Source organism: Oncorhynchus kisutch, linkage group LG10 (assembly GCF_002021735.2).
Source record: "Oncorhynchus kisutch isolate 150728-3 linkage group LG10, Okis_V2, whole genome shotgun sequence".
NCBI lineage: Eukaryota > Metazoa > Chordata > Actinopteri > Salmoniformes > Salmonidae > Oncorhynchus > Oncorhynchus kisutch.
In genome coordinates, this window is record NC_034183.2 from 7,111,264 (window position 1) to 7,127,186 (window position 15,923).

A 15,923-nucleotide genomic window follows, 5' to 3' on the forward strand; every position below is an offset into this window, starting at 1 on the left:
TGTTAATCCTTTACACACATCCTGGATACAGATTGAAAAAGTGGCATAGTCACTGATAAGCACCTAAATTGGCCTAAAATCCTGTCTCTCCGATCCAATAAAATATACAGACTTTAAAAAATAAATTTAACAAAAAGAAGATGCACCCGTCCCTCCCACTAATCAAATATTTGGTTGATTGAGATAAATCCTGTAAATCAAGATGAGTCGATGTGTTCTGAAAAGATGAGATGATGAGTAATTATAATAAATACTGCTTTGACGTCCTAGAAGCAAAGACAACAGTTCGACCTTTTTACTCAACCCTTTGTCATTGTTTTAGTCTTGTTGCACCTACCCCAAATTTACTGTGAATATTCTTATGTTACTGAATGTATCCAGAGTATTTTCAGATTTTGTTATTGGCAAATGCTGCAAAAAAGTTAAGTAAATGTAGAATGCACATCAAATCAACAGTGTAATGTTTGAATTCAGTATTGTATCAGGTGAACTGTTGTGTCCTCACCTTTGGTCTGATCATTTCCCCATATTCTCCAAAGTGTTCCCTTTACAATCGCCACCATTTTTATATGCTTCTCATGTACCTTCTGCTAGAACTTTTGTATTTAACCCTATCCAAATAGGCCAATTTCCACAAGTGTACACAGATAATGGGATTCTTTCAGAGTCCTCTTGATGTTGACATTGCTCCACACATTTCTCACCTGATAATGTTTACTGGGAACAAGGGCAATGAACAAGTGGCTACTCCTGCAATACCCCTGAAACTTCCCCACCTGACATCAAATCCGTGATGAATTAGGACGTCCCTGTGTTGTTCCTGGTAAACAGCGTCCAGTCTTTCCACAGCTGCTGATACTTGAGTGGCCAGCCATATCTCTGGAATCAGCAGCTTAATTTTTATATATATATATATATATTTATTTTTAATGATTTTTTTTATTGAACCTTTATTTAACTAGGCAAGTCAGTTAATTAAGAACAAATTCTTATTTACAATGACGGCCTACACCGGCCAAACCCAGACGGCGCTGGGCCAGTTGTGCGCCGCCCTATGGGACTCCCAGTCACAGCCCGGATGTGAGAGAGAGATGGAGAAATAGAGCGAAAGAGAGATGGAGAAAGAGAGAGAGAGAGATAGAGATGGAGAAATAGAGGGAAAGAGAGATGGAGAAAGAGAGAGAGATAGAGATGGAGAAATAGAGGGAAAGAGAGATGGAGAAAGAGAGAGAGATAGAGATGGAGAAATAGAGGGAAAGAGAGATGGAGAAAGAGAGAGAGAGATGGAGAAATAGAGGGAAAGAGAGATGGAGAAAGAGAGAGAGAGATAGAGATGGAGAAATAGAGGGAAAGAGAGATGGAGAAAGAGAGAGAGAGATAGAGATGGAGAAATAGAGGGAAAGAGAGATGGAGAAAGAGAGAGAGAGAGATAGAGATGGAGAAATAGAGGGAAAGAGAGATGGAGAAAGAGAGAGAGAGATAGAGATGGAGAAATAGAGGGAAAGAGATGGAGAAAGAGAGAGAGAGATAGAGATGGAGAAATAGAGGGAAAGAGAGATGGAGAAAGAGAGAGAGAGATAGAGATGGAGAAATAGAGGGAAAGAGAGATGGAGAAAGAGAGAGAGAGAGATAGAGATGGAGAAATAGAGGGAAAGAGAGATGGAGAAAGAGAGAGAGAGAGATAGAGATGGAGAAATAGAGGGAAAGAGAGATGGAGAAAGAGAGAAAGAGAGATAGAGATGGAGAAATAGAGGGAAAGAGAGATGGAGAAAGAGAGAGAGAGAGATAGAGATGGAGAAATAGAGGGAAAGAGAGATGGAGAAAGAGAGAAAGAGAGATAGAGATGGAGAAATAGAGGGAAAGAGAGATGGAGAAAGAGAGAGAGAGAGATAGAGATGGAGAAATAGAGGGAAAGAGAGATGGAGAAAGAGAGAGAGAGATAGAGATGGAGAAATAGAGGGAGAGCTAGAAAAGGGCAACCAGTGAAGAACAAACACCATTGTAAATACAACCCATATTTATGTTTATTTATTTTCCCTTTTGTACTTTAATAATTTGCACATCGTTACATAATATGACATTTGTAATGTATTTATTATTTTGGAACTTCTGTGAGTGTAATGTTTACTGTTCATTTTTATTGTTCATTTCGCTTTTGTATATTAATCTACTTCACTTGCTTTGACAATGTTAACATGTTTCCCATGCAAATAAATTGAATTGAATTGAGAGAGATGGAGAAAGAGGGAGAGAGAGAGAGATGGAGAAAGAGAGAGATGAGAAAGAGAGGGAGATGGAGAAAGAGGGAGAGAGAGATGAGAAAGAGAGAGGGAGATGGAGAAAGAGGGAGAGAGAGAGAGAGATGAGAAAGAGAGAGAGAGATGGAGAAAAAGGGAGAGAGAGAGAGAGAGAGAGAGAGAGAGAGAGAGATATGAGAAGGATGGAGAAAGAAAGAGTTCAACTTCTAGAAAATGAAGAGAAATGGGGTATGTCCAAGGGGGCCGGGGTGGATCTAATGGGTGCCTGGGGTGGGTCTAATGGGTGCCTGGGGTGGGTCTAATAGGTGCCTGGGGTGGATCTAATGGGTGCCTGGGGTGGATCTAATGGGTGCCTGGGGTGGGTCCCGGTGAGTATCTCCACTACCTGCTGAAGAAGTTAGTTGAAACCCTGGATCGTTACCCAGTTACCTCAATACTCTGGAGTTGAATGTTGACGGACTGCCTCTTTTTGAGAACTTTTAGAAAATCCATATGGCCTGTACTCTGTGCGGTCATGCTGACCATTTTTCCAACGGCACTGACCTGTTTACTGAAGAGGTCGTCTGACCCTGTGTGGCTGGAGGTGAACACAAATGGAGCACGGTCCCTGTCAATCACAAAACAAACACAGTCACATATGATCAGTAATCTAATGCTAAGACTCACCAACTCCTGTTCTGGAGAATTGCCCTGTATTCAGGCTTCCAATGACAAAGTGATTAACTTCAGGTTTACTCAATACATGATCAGACATCACCATTAATACAAGGGCAATATTCATGTCATCCATCAACAATGTTACCATTTCCCAGTCTATCTATTCTATATAGACGACACTACACTTCCGTGCATATTCAATGCAAATTGTCAGTGCCGAACGAGCATATTAACTAGCTAGCTGTATCAGGTCCAGCGTAGCGCCATTTGTCAGTTACTAGCTGCACCTCTTCAACGTCTTCACCTCTGCTTCGGACTGCCTTTTTAGTCATTTACAACTATCTTTAGTTTTTCCAAGTTAGTATAGTCAATTAGCATAGTTTGTTTTTGTTAAGTAAGTATTTGTTAGTGTTGTTAGGTTATGGTTCGGTTAAGTTAGCTAACATTAGCTGTTAGCTAGCTACCTGATGTTAGCCTGTTTAGTTTTTTGTCAAGTGTATATATTAGGATTTGTAGTGTATATATAAATATATTGTTTTAATATAGTGTTTAACATAGTAGGTATAAGAGTTATCTAGCTAGTTTTAAGCTGATTTAAGCTAGTTTAATTTAACTGTGTAGGATACGCTAACTTAATGTTAGGTTACGTTATACTTGTAGGCTATTGTTAGGCTAACGTTAGTTAACTAACTTAAGTAGAAGGTTGTACTATATAACGTTAAGCTACCAATCCACACAATTTCTGGACGATGGAAACAAAGGTAAGCTAATTTTACTACCGCCCACTAACATTAGCTAGCTCACGTTAACGTCAGTTCCAGAGTTAACTAACACTTGTATGTGTATTTATTATGGATCCCCATTAGTTCCTACCAAGGCAGCAGCTACTCTTCCTCGGGTCTGGCAAAAATTAAGGCAGTTATATACAATTGAAAACATTACAAATTAAGGCAGTTGTATACAATTAAAAACATTACATTAGATTTCACAACAGTCTATCAGTTTAAAAAAAAAACAGATTTTACTGCTTGCATGAGTTACTTGATGTAGAATAGTACTACATATGGCTCCATGTAGTACTGTGTGCCTCCCATAGAGCCCCACGATGGAAGTGTAATAATACCCATAAAACCTAGCAGTCAAACAGGGAAATGGTTCCAATTGTTTTTCTACCAATCATTTTTCCCATAGGGGATTTTAGAAACACTGTGTTTTAGTGTAGGCTTACCCTTCCTGGGCTCCAGCAATTCAAGCGAATTCAAGCGAATATATAGATAAAAGTCACCTAGTCCTAGAGAGATTTCCACGGTTATCAAAACGTCTCGCCAGGGTAAACCTACACGAAACACAGCCCTTATGTTAAGTGTTTCTAAAATTCTATGGGAAAACTTTATGGTGGAAAAACAATTGGAACAATTTCCTTGTTTGACCACTAGGTTTTATGTGTATTGTGGCTCATATTGTGGTACTCTATAGTTTGTTCTGGAATTGGAGACTGTGAAGAAAGATGTGTTTGGGATGGACTCTACCTTTCTTAAAAACTACAAAGAGTCACTCATTGGCCCCATTACTAAGGTCACCAACACATCTATTGGTCTCGGTGTGTTTCCAAGGGTATGGAAGTCGGCCATAATAACGGCCAACTACAGGCCCATTAGTATATTACCTGTGGTGTCAAAGGTTGTTGAAAAGTGTGTAGCAGAACAACTGATTGCCCACCTCAACAACAGCCCCTTCACATTACACTCCATGCAGTTTGGCTTCAGAGCGAAACACGACCCTGCTAACGTGAGTAACTACAGGCCCATTAGTATATTACCTGTGGTGTCAAAGGTTGTTGAAAAGTGTGTAGCAGAACAACTGATTGCCCACCTCAACAACAGCCCCTTCACATTACACTCCATGCAGTTTGGCTTCAGAGCGAAACACTCCACAGAAACGGCCAACTGCTTTCTTCTGGAAAATGTGAAGTCCAAGATGGACAAAGGGGGTGCTGTTGGGGCTGTGTTTCTGGACCTAAGGAAGGCTTTTGATACTGTTAACCATGAGATTCTCATCACAAAATTGTCCAAGTTCAACTTTTCCCCTGATGCCTTGAGATGGATGAAATCATACCTTGAAGGCAGAACTCAGTGTGTCAGAGTGAGCAATGAGCTGTCGCCCACTCGTAGCTATGATGTGGGCGTGCCCCAAGGGTCAATACTGGGGCCCCTCCTGTTCAGCCTGTACATTAATGATTTGCCTTCTGTCTGTACTGGGTCTGAAGTTCAAATGTATGCAGATGATACAGTGATATATGTGCATGCAAAGAGCAAACAACAAGCTGCACAAGAACTCACTACTGTAATGGTCCAGGTTACAAAGTGGCTCAGTGACTCGTGTTTGCATCTCAATGTGAAAAAAACTGTTTGCATGTTCTTCACAAAGAGGGCAACAGATGCTACTGAGCCAGATGTCTATGTGTCAGGGGAGAAGCTCCAGGTGGTATCCGATTTTAAGTACCTTGGCATCATACTTGATTCCAACCTCTCTTTTAAAAAGCATGTGAAAAAGGTCATTCAAATAACCAAATTCAACCTAGCTAATTTCCGATTTATACGAAATTGTTTGACTACAGAGGTAGCAAAACTGTACTTCAAATCTATGATACTCCCCCACTTAACATACTGCTTGACTAGTTGGGCCCAAGCTTGCTGTACAACATTAAAACATATTCAGTCTGTCTACAAACAGGCTCTCAAAGTGCTTGATAGGAAGCCCAATAGCCATCATCATTGTCACATCCTTAGAAAGCATGAGCTCCTGAGTTGGGAAAATCTTGTGCAATACACCGACGCATGTCTTGTATTCAAGATCCTCAATGGCCTGGCTCCCCCTCCACTCAATATTTTTGTTAAACAGAAAACCCAGACATATGGCAGCAGATCCACAAGGTCTGCCATGAGAGGTGACTGTATAGTTCCCCTAAGGAAAAGCACCTTTAGTAAATCTGCATTCTCTGTGAGAGCTTCCCATGTCTGGAATACACTGCCATCAGACACACATAACTGCACCACATATCACACTTTCACAAAATGCTTGAAGACATGGCTAAAGGTCAATCAGATTTGTGAACATGGTCCCTAGCTGTGTGTTGCCACTCTCCATGTTGTCTGTTGTCTGTAGCTTGTGAGGTGTGGAAACACTTTGTTGCTTTTATGAATTTTGTCTTGCTGCTTTTTGTTTTATGCTGCTCTGTCTGTATGCTACGTCTTGCTTGTCCTATGTTGCTCTGTCTGTATGCTATGTCTTGCTTGTCATATGTTGCTATGTCTTGCTTGTTCTATATTGTAATTGTTTTTAATAACCTGCCCAGGGACTGCGGTTGAAAATTAGCCGGTTGGCTAAAACCGGCACTTTTACTGAAATGTTGATTAATGTGCACTGTCCCTGTAAAAATAAAAATAAACTCAAACTCAAACTCAAGAGACCTCTGCTGTCTTGTGGGGTATGAATAGGTGTCTGAGCTATGTGCTAGTATTTTAAAACAGACAGCTTGGTGCATTCAACATGTCAATACTTCTCACAAATACATGAAGTGATGAATTCAATCACTCAGTCCAAGTGCGACAAAACTAGGGCCTGTAGGACCTGCCTTGTTGATAGCATTGTTAGGAAGGCAGAGCAGCGCTTTATTGTGGATAGACCTCTCCCCATCTTAGCTACTGTTGCATCAACAGTTTACAATCCAGGGTTATCCAAGCAGTTTAATCTCTTCAACTTTCTCAATTTCCACATTATTCACTACAAGATGCCCCAAATACAATGCTTTTACTGTAGTTTTGAAAAAATATTTCGGACTCACTTATTTCTTGCTACCCATTCTGAAACTGACTGTAACTCATTGTGTTGCAGTGATTACAATTGCTGTGGTAGCTGACGTGCATAGTGTTGAGTCATCAGCATACATACACACAGGCTTTACTCCTAGCCAGTCTCAGGTCATTAGTAAATATTTTAAAAAGTAAAGGGCCTAAACAGCTGCCCTGCGGAATGCCTGACTCTACCTGGATTATGTTGGAGAGACTCTGAACATAAATGGCAACACCTGCACCAATGGCATTCCTGTCTCTTCTGAAGATGTTGAAACCATATATTGCTACGAATGTATCATCAAAGGTATTATGTAAGGGAGTTTTCAGAGATAGTCAGTATATGAATGTTATCTGTTGCCAGCAAGTTATCGATTTCATGAACCTTGTTTCTTAGGCTACATATGTTCATGTGGGCAATTTTTTGCACTTTTCTGGGAATGTTTTTATTGCTTTACTTGGAGGCTTATCAAAAAGTAGGCATGACAGTGATATTTATGTTTGAGCTCATAGTGCAGGGTGAGCTGCACACAGTGCATTTCCTAATAGGGCAAACCGCCTCAGTGCTAACCATATAACTCAGGTTAGGCACATGATTACTGCATAGAATAGCTGTAGGATTCACAGAGGAGTTAAGAGGGTCATAAATTAAGTTACTTACAGTGCATTCAGAAAGTACTCAGACCCCTTCACTTTTACAGCATTTTGTTACGTTACAGCCTTATTCTAAAATGGATATCATTGTTTTATCCTCATCAATCTACACACAATACCCCATAATGACATCACAATACCCCCATAATGACATCACAATACCCCATAATGACATCACAATACCCCATAATGACAAAGCAAAAACAGATTTTTTGAAATGTTTGTAAATTTATAAAAAAATAAAAACAGAAATACCTTATTTACATAAGTATTCAGACCCTTTTGCAATGAGACCCGAAATTAAAGCTCAAAGTGCATCCTGTTTCTGTTCATCGCCCTTGAGATGTTTCTACAACTTTATTGGAGTCCACCTGTGGTAAATTCAATTGATTGGACATGATTTGTAAAGGCACACACCTGTCTATATAAGGTCCCACAGTTGACAGTGCATGTCAGAGCAAAAACCAAGCCATGAGGTCGAAGGAATTGTCCGTAGAGCTTCGAGGCAGGATTGTGTCAAGGCACAGATCTGGCGAAGGGTACCAAAAAATGTCTGCAGCATTGAAGGTCTCCAAGAGCACAGTGGCCTCCATCATTTTTAAATGGAAGAAGTTTGGAACTGCCAAGACTTTTCCTAGAGCTGTCCGCAAGGCCAAACCGAGCATCGGGGAGAAGGGCTTTGGTCAGGGAGGTGACCAAGAACCTGATGGTCACTCTGACAGAGCTCCACAGTTCCTCTGTGCCGATGGGAGAACCTTCCAGAAGGACAACCATCTCTGCAGCACTCAGGCCTGTATGCTAGAGTGGACAGAACCTTCCAGAAGGACAACCATCTCTGCAGCACTCAGGCCTGTATGCTAGAGTGGACAGAACCTTCCAGAAGGACAACCATGTCTGCAGCACTCAGGCCTGTATGCTAGAGTGGACAGAACCTTCCAGAAGGACAACCATCTCTGCAGCACTCAGGCCTGTATGCTAGAGTGGACAGAACCTTCCAGAAGGACAACCATCTCTGCAGCACTCCACCAATCAGGTCTTTATAGTAGAGTGACCAGATGGAAGTCACTCCTCAGTAAAAGGCACATAGCAGCCTGCTTGGAATTTGCCAAAATATACCTAAAGAATTCTCAGACCATGAAAACAAGATTCTCTTGTCTGATAAATGCCTGAATGCAAAGCGTCATGTCTGCATTAAATCTGCCACCATCCCTACAGTGAAGCATGGTGGTGGCAGCATCATGACGTGGTGATGTTTTTCAGCGGCAAAGACTGGGAGACCAGTTAGGATCGGGGGAAAGATGAACGGAGCAAAGTACAAAGAGTTCCTTGATGAAAACCAGCTCCAGAGCGCTCAGGTCTGGGGCGAAGGTTCATCTTCCAACAGGACAATGACCCGAAGCACACAGCCGAGACAACGCCGGATTGGCTTTAGGACAAGTCTCTGAATGTCCTTGAGTGTCCCAGTCAGAGTTGGGAGCTGGTCCACTGAATCCAATTGAAAACAGCTGTGCAGCAATGATCCCCATCCCACCTGACAGCGCTTGAGAGGATCTGTAGAGACGAATGGGAGAAACGCCCAAAATACAGGTGTATTTTGTATCTAAAAGATGTCAAAGTTATCTATAAAAGTTATGCCAACACAGCTACAGTAGTCTTTTAGCCAGGTGTGTATCGCCAGTAGCTTGCTGAATCTTTCAAAGCTGCGGCACAGTGATGGTACCGGGACTGAAATCATTTGAATCTTTCAGAGCTAGAATCAGTCCTTTAAAATCAATTTTCAGCCCTCCTAATGTTGTTTGACCCCACATGGACTACGACAGCATCAGCCCCGGCAGCTGTTGTAGAACGGCAGGAAGCAGCCGTGTAATATCCTGTACTCGTGCTCCAGGAGAGTACAGGGTTTTTGCCCTGGGAACCAAGATGTTTCTTATTATATAGCTGTCGATGATGACAGCTCGTGAAATGACTTAGGAGGTCCGGACAGTCTTTCGCCTCAAATGGTTTAGAAGACCCCCTCGATGACCGATTGGAGGAGGGGCACGGTGGACCCGAGCCAGCCGTAGAATCCACCGTGGCTGATGAAGGGGCCCGGAGTCTCAGACACCTTTGAGGTCCAATAGGGGCAGCTCTAAAGTACCTGAACCCTAAGTAGAAGCCACCGTAGAGGGAGACAGAACAGAAGGTGAAAGAGCAGCTACAGTGCCTTGCGAAAGTATTCGGCCCCCTTGAGCTTTGTGACCTTTTGACACATTTCAGGCTTCAAACATAAAGATATAAAACTTTATTTTTTTGTGAAGAATCAACAACAAGTGGGACACAATCATGAAGTGGAACGACATTTATTGGATATTTCAAACTTTTTTAACAAATCAAAAACTGAAAAATTGGGCGTGCAAAATTATTCAGCCCCTTTACTTTCAGTGCAGCAAACTCTCTCCAGAAGTTCAGTGAGGATCTCTGAATGATCCAATGTTGACCTAAATGACTAATGATGATAAATACAATCCACCTGTGTGTAATCAAGTCTCTGTATAAATGCACCTGCACTGTGATAGTCTCAGAGGTCCGTTAAAAGCGCAGAGAGCATCATGAAGAACAAGGAACACACCAGGCAGGTCCGAGATACTGTTGTGAAGAAGTTTAAAGCCGGATTTGGATACAAAAAGATTTACCAAGCTTTAAACATCCCAAGGAGCACTGTGCAAGTGATAATATTGAAATGGAAGGAGTATCAGACCACTGCAAATCTACCAAGACCTGGCCGTCCCTCTAAACTTTCAGCTCATACAAGGAGAAGACTGATCAGAGATGCAGCCAAGAGGCCCATGATCACTCTGGATGAACTGCAGAGATCTACAGCTGAGGTGGGAGACTCTGTCCATAGGACAACAATCAGTCGTATATTGCACAAATCTGGCCTTTATGGAAGAGTGGCAAGAAGAAAGCCATTTCTTAAAGATATCCATAAAAGGTGTTGTTTAAAGTTTGCCACAAGCCACCTGGGAGACACACCAAACATGTGGAAGAAGGTGCTCTGGTCAGATGAAACCAAAATTGAACTTTTTGGCAAAAATGCAAAACGTTATGTTTGGCGTAAAAGCAACACAGCTCATCACCCTGAACTCACATCCCCACTGTTAAACATGGTGGTGGCAGCATCATGGTTTGGGCCTACTTTTCTTCAGCAGGGACAGGGAAGATGGTTAAAATTGATGGGAAGATGGATGGAGCCAAATACAGGACCATTCTGGAAGAAAACCTGATTGAGTCTGCAAAAGACCTGAGACTGGAACGGAGATTTGTCTTCCAACAAGACAATGATCCAAAACATAAAGCAAAATCTACAATGGAATGGTTCAAAAATAAACATATCCAGGTGTTAGAATGGCCAAGTCAAAGTCCAGACCTGAATCCAATCGAGAATCTGTGGAAAGAACTGAAAACTGCTGTTCACAAATGCTCTCCATCCAACCTCACTGAGCTCGAGCTGTTTTGCAAGGAGGAATGGGAAAAAATGTCAGTCTCTCGATGTGCAAAACTAATAGAGACATACCCCAAGCGACTTACAGCTGTAATCGCAGCAAAAGGTGGCGCTACAAAGTATTAACTTAAGGGGGCTGAATAATTTTGCACGCCCAAATTTTCAGTTTTTGATTTGTTAAAAAAGTTTGAAATATCCAATAAATGTCGTTCCACTTCATGATTGTGTCCCACTTGTTGTTGATTCTTCACAAAAAAATACAGTTTTATATCTTTATGTTTGAAGCCTGAAATGTGGCAAAAGGTCGCAAAGTTCAAGGGGGCCGAATACTTTCGCAAGGCACTGTACCTCCGGATCCTCTCAACACGGGGAGATCCCAGCAGAGCACTGGCCAGTCAGCTGTGGAGAGATGACACGGTGGCGACACTCCCACCAGGCCAGAGCTGCGTCCAGCTACTGGAGTCAAAGAGAACAAGAAAGTTGCCGGGCGTGCATTCCCCAGTAGCTTGTGTAAATGTGCTCCTTGCTTGCTGAAAGTAGCCACTTCACCTCTGTAGTTGTAGTCACAACAATATTGTGATTGTCAGATCACCAACATATTCAGACCATAATTATACATCTAAATTAACATTATTCCTGTGTTAATATTTCCAAAAAACATATAGATTCTTTAGACACTAAATCCCCTTCATCTGGATTATTTTACTAAATGACAGAAGCCAATCCTTTTATTTGTTTTATTTTTTTTAAGTGCATTTCGTGACTGACTTGCATCATGCCCTGCTCTCAACCTGTGTCAGTACATACATATCATTTCCCCATCAGGATTCCATTGGCACCTGGTGTGTGGTTAAAAGTCACACCAGACTTCTGTGCTACCTAGGCTGCATTTCGACAAGCAGCCCAATTCGGTTTGTTTTTTTTACCTCACTAATTGGTCTTTTGACCAATCAGATCAGCACAGAAAAATATCTCATGTGATTGGTCAAAATAACAATTAGTGGAATACATATCATAATTGGTCCGCCTGTGTGAACGCAGACCTATATATCGAATCTCACCATACCTTCTCTGCTATGCAATCTGGTTTCAGAGCTGGTCATGGGTGCACCTCAGCCACGCTCAAGGTCCTAAACGATATCTTAACCGCCATCGATAAGAAACATTACTGTGCAGCCGTATTCATTGATCTGGCCAAGGCTTTCGACTCTGTCAATCACCATATCCTCATCGGCAGACTCGACACTCTTGGTTTCTCAAATGATTGCCTCGCCTGGTTCACCAACTCCTTCTCTGATAGAGTTCAGTGTGTCAAATCGGAGGGTCTGCTGTCCGGACCTCTGGCAGTCTCTATGGGGGTGCCACAGGGTTCAATTCTTGGACCGACTCTCTTCTCTGTATACATCAATGAGGTCGCTCTTGCTGCTGGTGAGTCCCTGATCCACCTCTACGCAGACGACACCATTCTGTATACTTCCGGCCCTTCTTTGGACACTGTGTTAACAACCCTCCAGGCAAGCTTCAATGCCATACAACTCTCCTTCCGTGGCCTCCAATTGCTCTTAAATACAAGTAAAACTAAATGCATGCTCTTCAACCGATCGCTACCTGCACCTACCCGCCTGTCCAACATCACTACTCTGGACGGCTCTGACTTAGAATACGTGGACAACTACAAATACTTAGGTGTCTGGTTAGACTGTAAACTCTCCTTCCAGACCCATATCAAACATCTCCAATCCAAAGTTAAATCTAGAATTGGCTTCCTATTTCGCAACAAAGCATCCTTCACTCATGCTGCCAAACATACCCTTGTAAAACTGACCATCCTACCGATCCTCGACTTTGGCGATGTCATTTACAAAATAGCCTCCAATACCCTACTCAACAAATTGGATGCAGTCTATCACAGTGCAATCCGTTTTATCACCAAAGCCCCATATACTACCCACCATTGCGACCTGTACGCTCTCGTTGGCTGGCCCTCGCTTCATACTCGTCGCCAAACCCACTGGCTCCATGTCATCTACAAGACCCTGCTAGGTAAAGTCCCCCCTTATCTCAGCTCGCTGGTCACCATAGCATCTCCCACCTGTAGCACGCGCTCCAACAGATATATCTCTCTAGTCACCCCCAAAACCAATTATTTCTTTGGCCGCCTCTCCTTCCAGTTCTCTGCTGCCAATGACTGGAACGAACTACAAAAATCTCTGAAACTGGAAACACTTATCTCCCTCACTAGCTTTAAGCACCAACTGTCAGAGCAGCTCACAGATTACTGCACCTGTACATAGCCCACCTATAATTTAGCCCAAACAACTACCTCTTTCCCAACTGTATTTAATTTTAATTTATTTATTTATTTTGCTCCTTTGCACCCCATTATTTTTATTTCTACTTTGCACATTCTTCCATTGCAAAACTACCATTCCAGTATTTTACTTGATATATTGTATTTACTTTGCCATCATGGCCTTTTTTGCCTTTACCTCCCTTCTCACCTCATTTGCTCACATTGTATATAGACTTGTTTATACTGCATTATTGACTGTATGTTTGTTTTTACTCCATGTGTAACTCTGTGTCGTTTTATCTGTCGAACTGCTTTGCTTTATCTTGGCCAGGTCGCAATTGTAAATGAGAACTTGTTCTCAACTTGCCTACCTGGTTAAATAAAGGTAAAATAAATAAAATAAAATAAATATACATGTGACCAGTGACCCAACAGCGCCCTCTACTGTACAGAACAAGTTAAAACATCCCTAGACAGACAACATACCCAACACATTAAATGACATAGCCAGGCATGCCAAAATGGCTACTACAATGGTAGGCTATAAAATGTGAAAACCATTGCTTGTGGTATATACTACTGGTATAAATAGCTAATATGTAATTTGTAATATATTCAAATCATAAATCCAATCTTTCCCTTTCACAGGACATACTTATTGTCACAACTTCAAAACATTGCTGATTGTAAAAGTGGAGAAGGGATTTATAAGGAACTACTATGACTTATCATTAACGATTAATAAAACACACAAGTGGAAAAAGATTTAATCAGGTTATTTCAACACCGACTCAAAATATTCAATTAATCTCATATCTCGTCATAAGGCCAATGTTTTCATTCATTCCACAGGACTGTACGTAACGGATGTGAAACGGCTAGCTTCTTTCCAGAGGTCAACTACAAGAGTGCGTGACTGCATTTTAGAAACGCAAGTGCAGTGACCATTCTATGACCTAAATGAGCGCGGTGGGGTCTCATGTTGAGCCCCCCTCTGCTAAAAAACATCTCTGCTGAGGAGGCAGGGATTGACAAGACCAACATTGACAATGTGTGTGCCTGTGGGAATCGGTTTTTGTTTTTAGCCCAGAAGATGAGTCCAGCATCTAACTACTGAAAATGAGTGACTTCCTGCTGAATACATTTAAAGGGATTGTCCACTCAAGATGAAAGTTTTGGATTTTCTAGGGCACAAAATAAGTCTACAATCAAGATAAAGTCATGGGAAAAAAGAATATACTTACCCGTTTGTGTCTTCTTCAGATCATTCTTCTGCATTCCCATTGTTGGTAACATTTAGATCAACCCAGCTGAGGCCAAACTGTGGCTCCAGGATGGAAGTACATGCCATGGCCACAAGGTTCCTCTCCCTCACTCTCCTTGGCCATTTTCCTTCTCACAAAAGACTCCTGAGAATCTTTTTAGTAGAGGGGGCACTGACTTCTTGACCCCACCATCTGGAGCAGGTGAGTGTTCAGATCCACCATCTGGAGCAGGTGAGTGTTCAGATCCACCATCTGGAGCAGGTGAGTGTTCAGATCCACCATCTGGAGCAGGTGAGTGTTCAGATCTACCATCTGGAGCAGGTGAGTGTTCAGATCCACCTGAAGCATTTCACTGTAAGTTATACACCTGTTGTATTCTGCGGTGAGAGACATTTCTTCTTCTGTAAGCTCCATTGCCACAGATAACGGTGCAAGAACTCCACTTAACTCTTTCAGTTTTCAGTTTCATTCACGAGGGGTAAAAAAAAAAAACATTCTCGAAGTCCATGCTGCACATTTCTGTGGTCAAGAGCTGTGAGGGTCTGCAGTTGTTTGAACGTGCTATTCCAGCGAGTGGCATTTACTGCCGGAACCTTGATGTATTGGCGACGACTAACGAAAATACCCATTACTTATGTCATTCCATCACTAGCTGTAGGGAGTGAGCAAAACAGGAGAGTCGCTGTCTGGATCTCAAAAGGTCGATGTTCTCCTCGTCATCCCAGGATACATCCTCCCACAGGTTCCCGTCTTCATAGTGCTCCTCATGCTGTGGCAGCTTCACTGTATTGCATTGTAAATGTATTGCATTAGTTGCAATAAACTGTTAAGTCACGCAATGATGAACACATTACATGAGAAGTCAGAACAGATAGTCGATGCGAGAGGCTCTGGTACCACCACCACTGGTCCAGGTGAAGCCCTCCTCTCTTGGATGCAGGGTTTTAAAACAGTCAGTCAGTCAGTTTAAAATCCCTGCAACAACCTTGCCAATAAAACACGACCTATCTACCTTAAAATCCTCTCCTGCCCTGTACACCAAAATATGCTCCGTTTGCTTTCCACCAAATAGCAAAGATAATGTTTTAAAAACATTGGTGGAAATAACCACTTTTGACAGTAACCACAACGACCAAATTCACCTGGTCATCCTGCCACCAATTGGAAATTATAAATAAAATCAGATTAAGAACTAAGTTGGAAGAATAACCTATCAAATAAGTACACATTCTGTGAAATTTGGAGATAATTGTATTGCCAGAAATTATTACCTTACATAAAATATATGTGGTAACACTGCTGCCACAAATGAACTGGAGTACCCTGTAATGGCCACCTGGTGGGACCAGAGATCCATTTAGTTTCTTAAGGTGTGAAGTCTGGGGGGTTGGGAACGTGGTCAGAACACCTGGGCTTGTATCGTTTATTTCTAGGTTAAATACATTTACTGGTATGAACCATTAC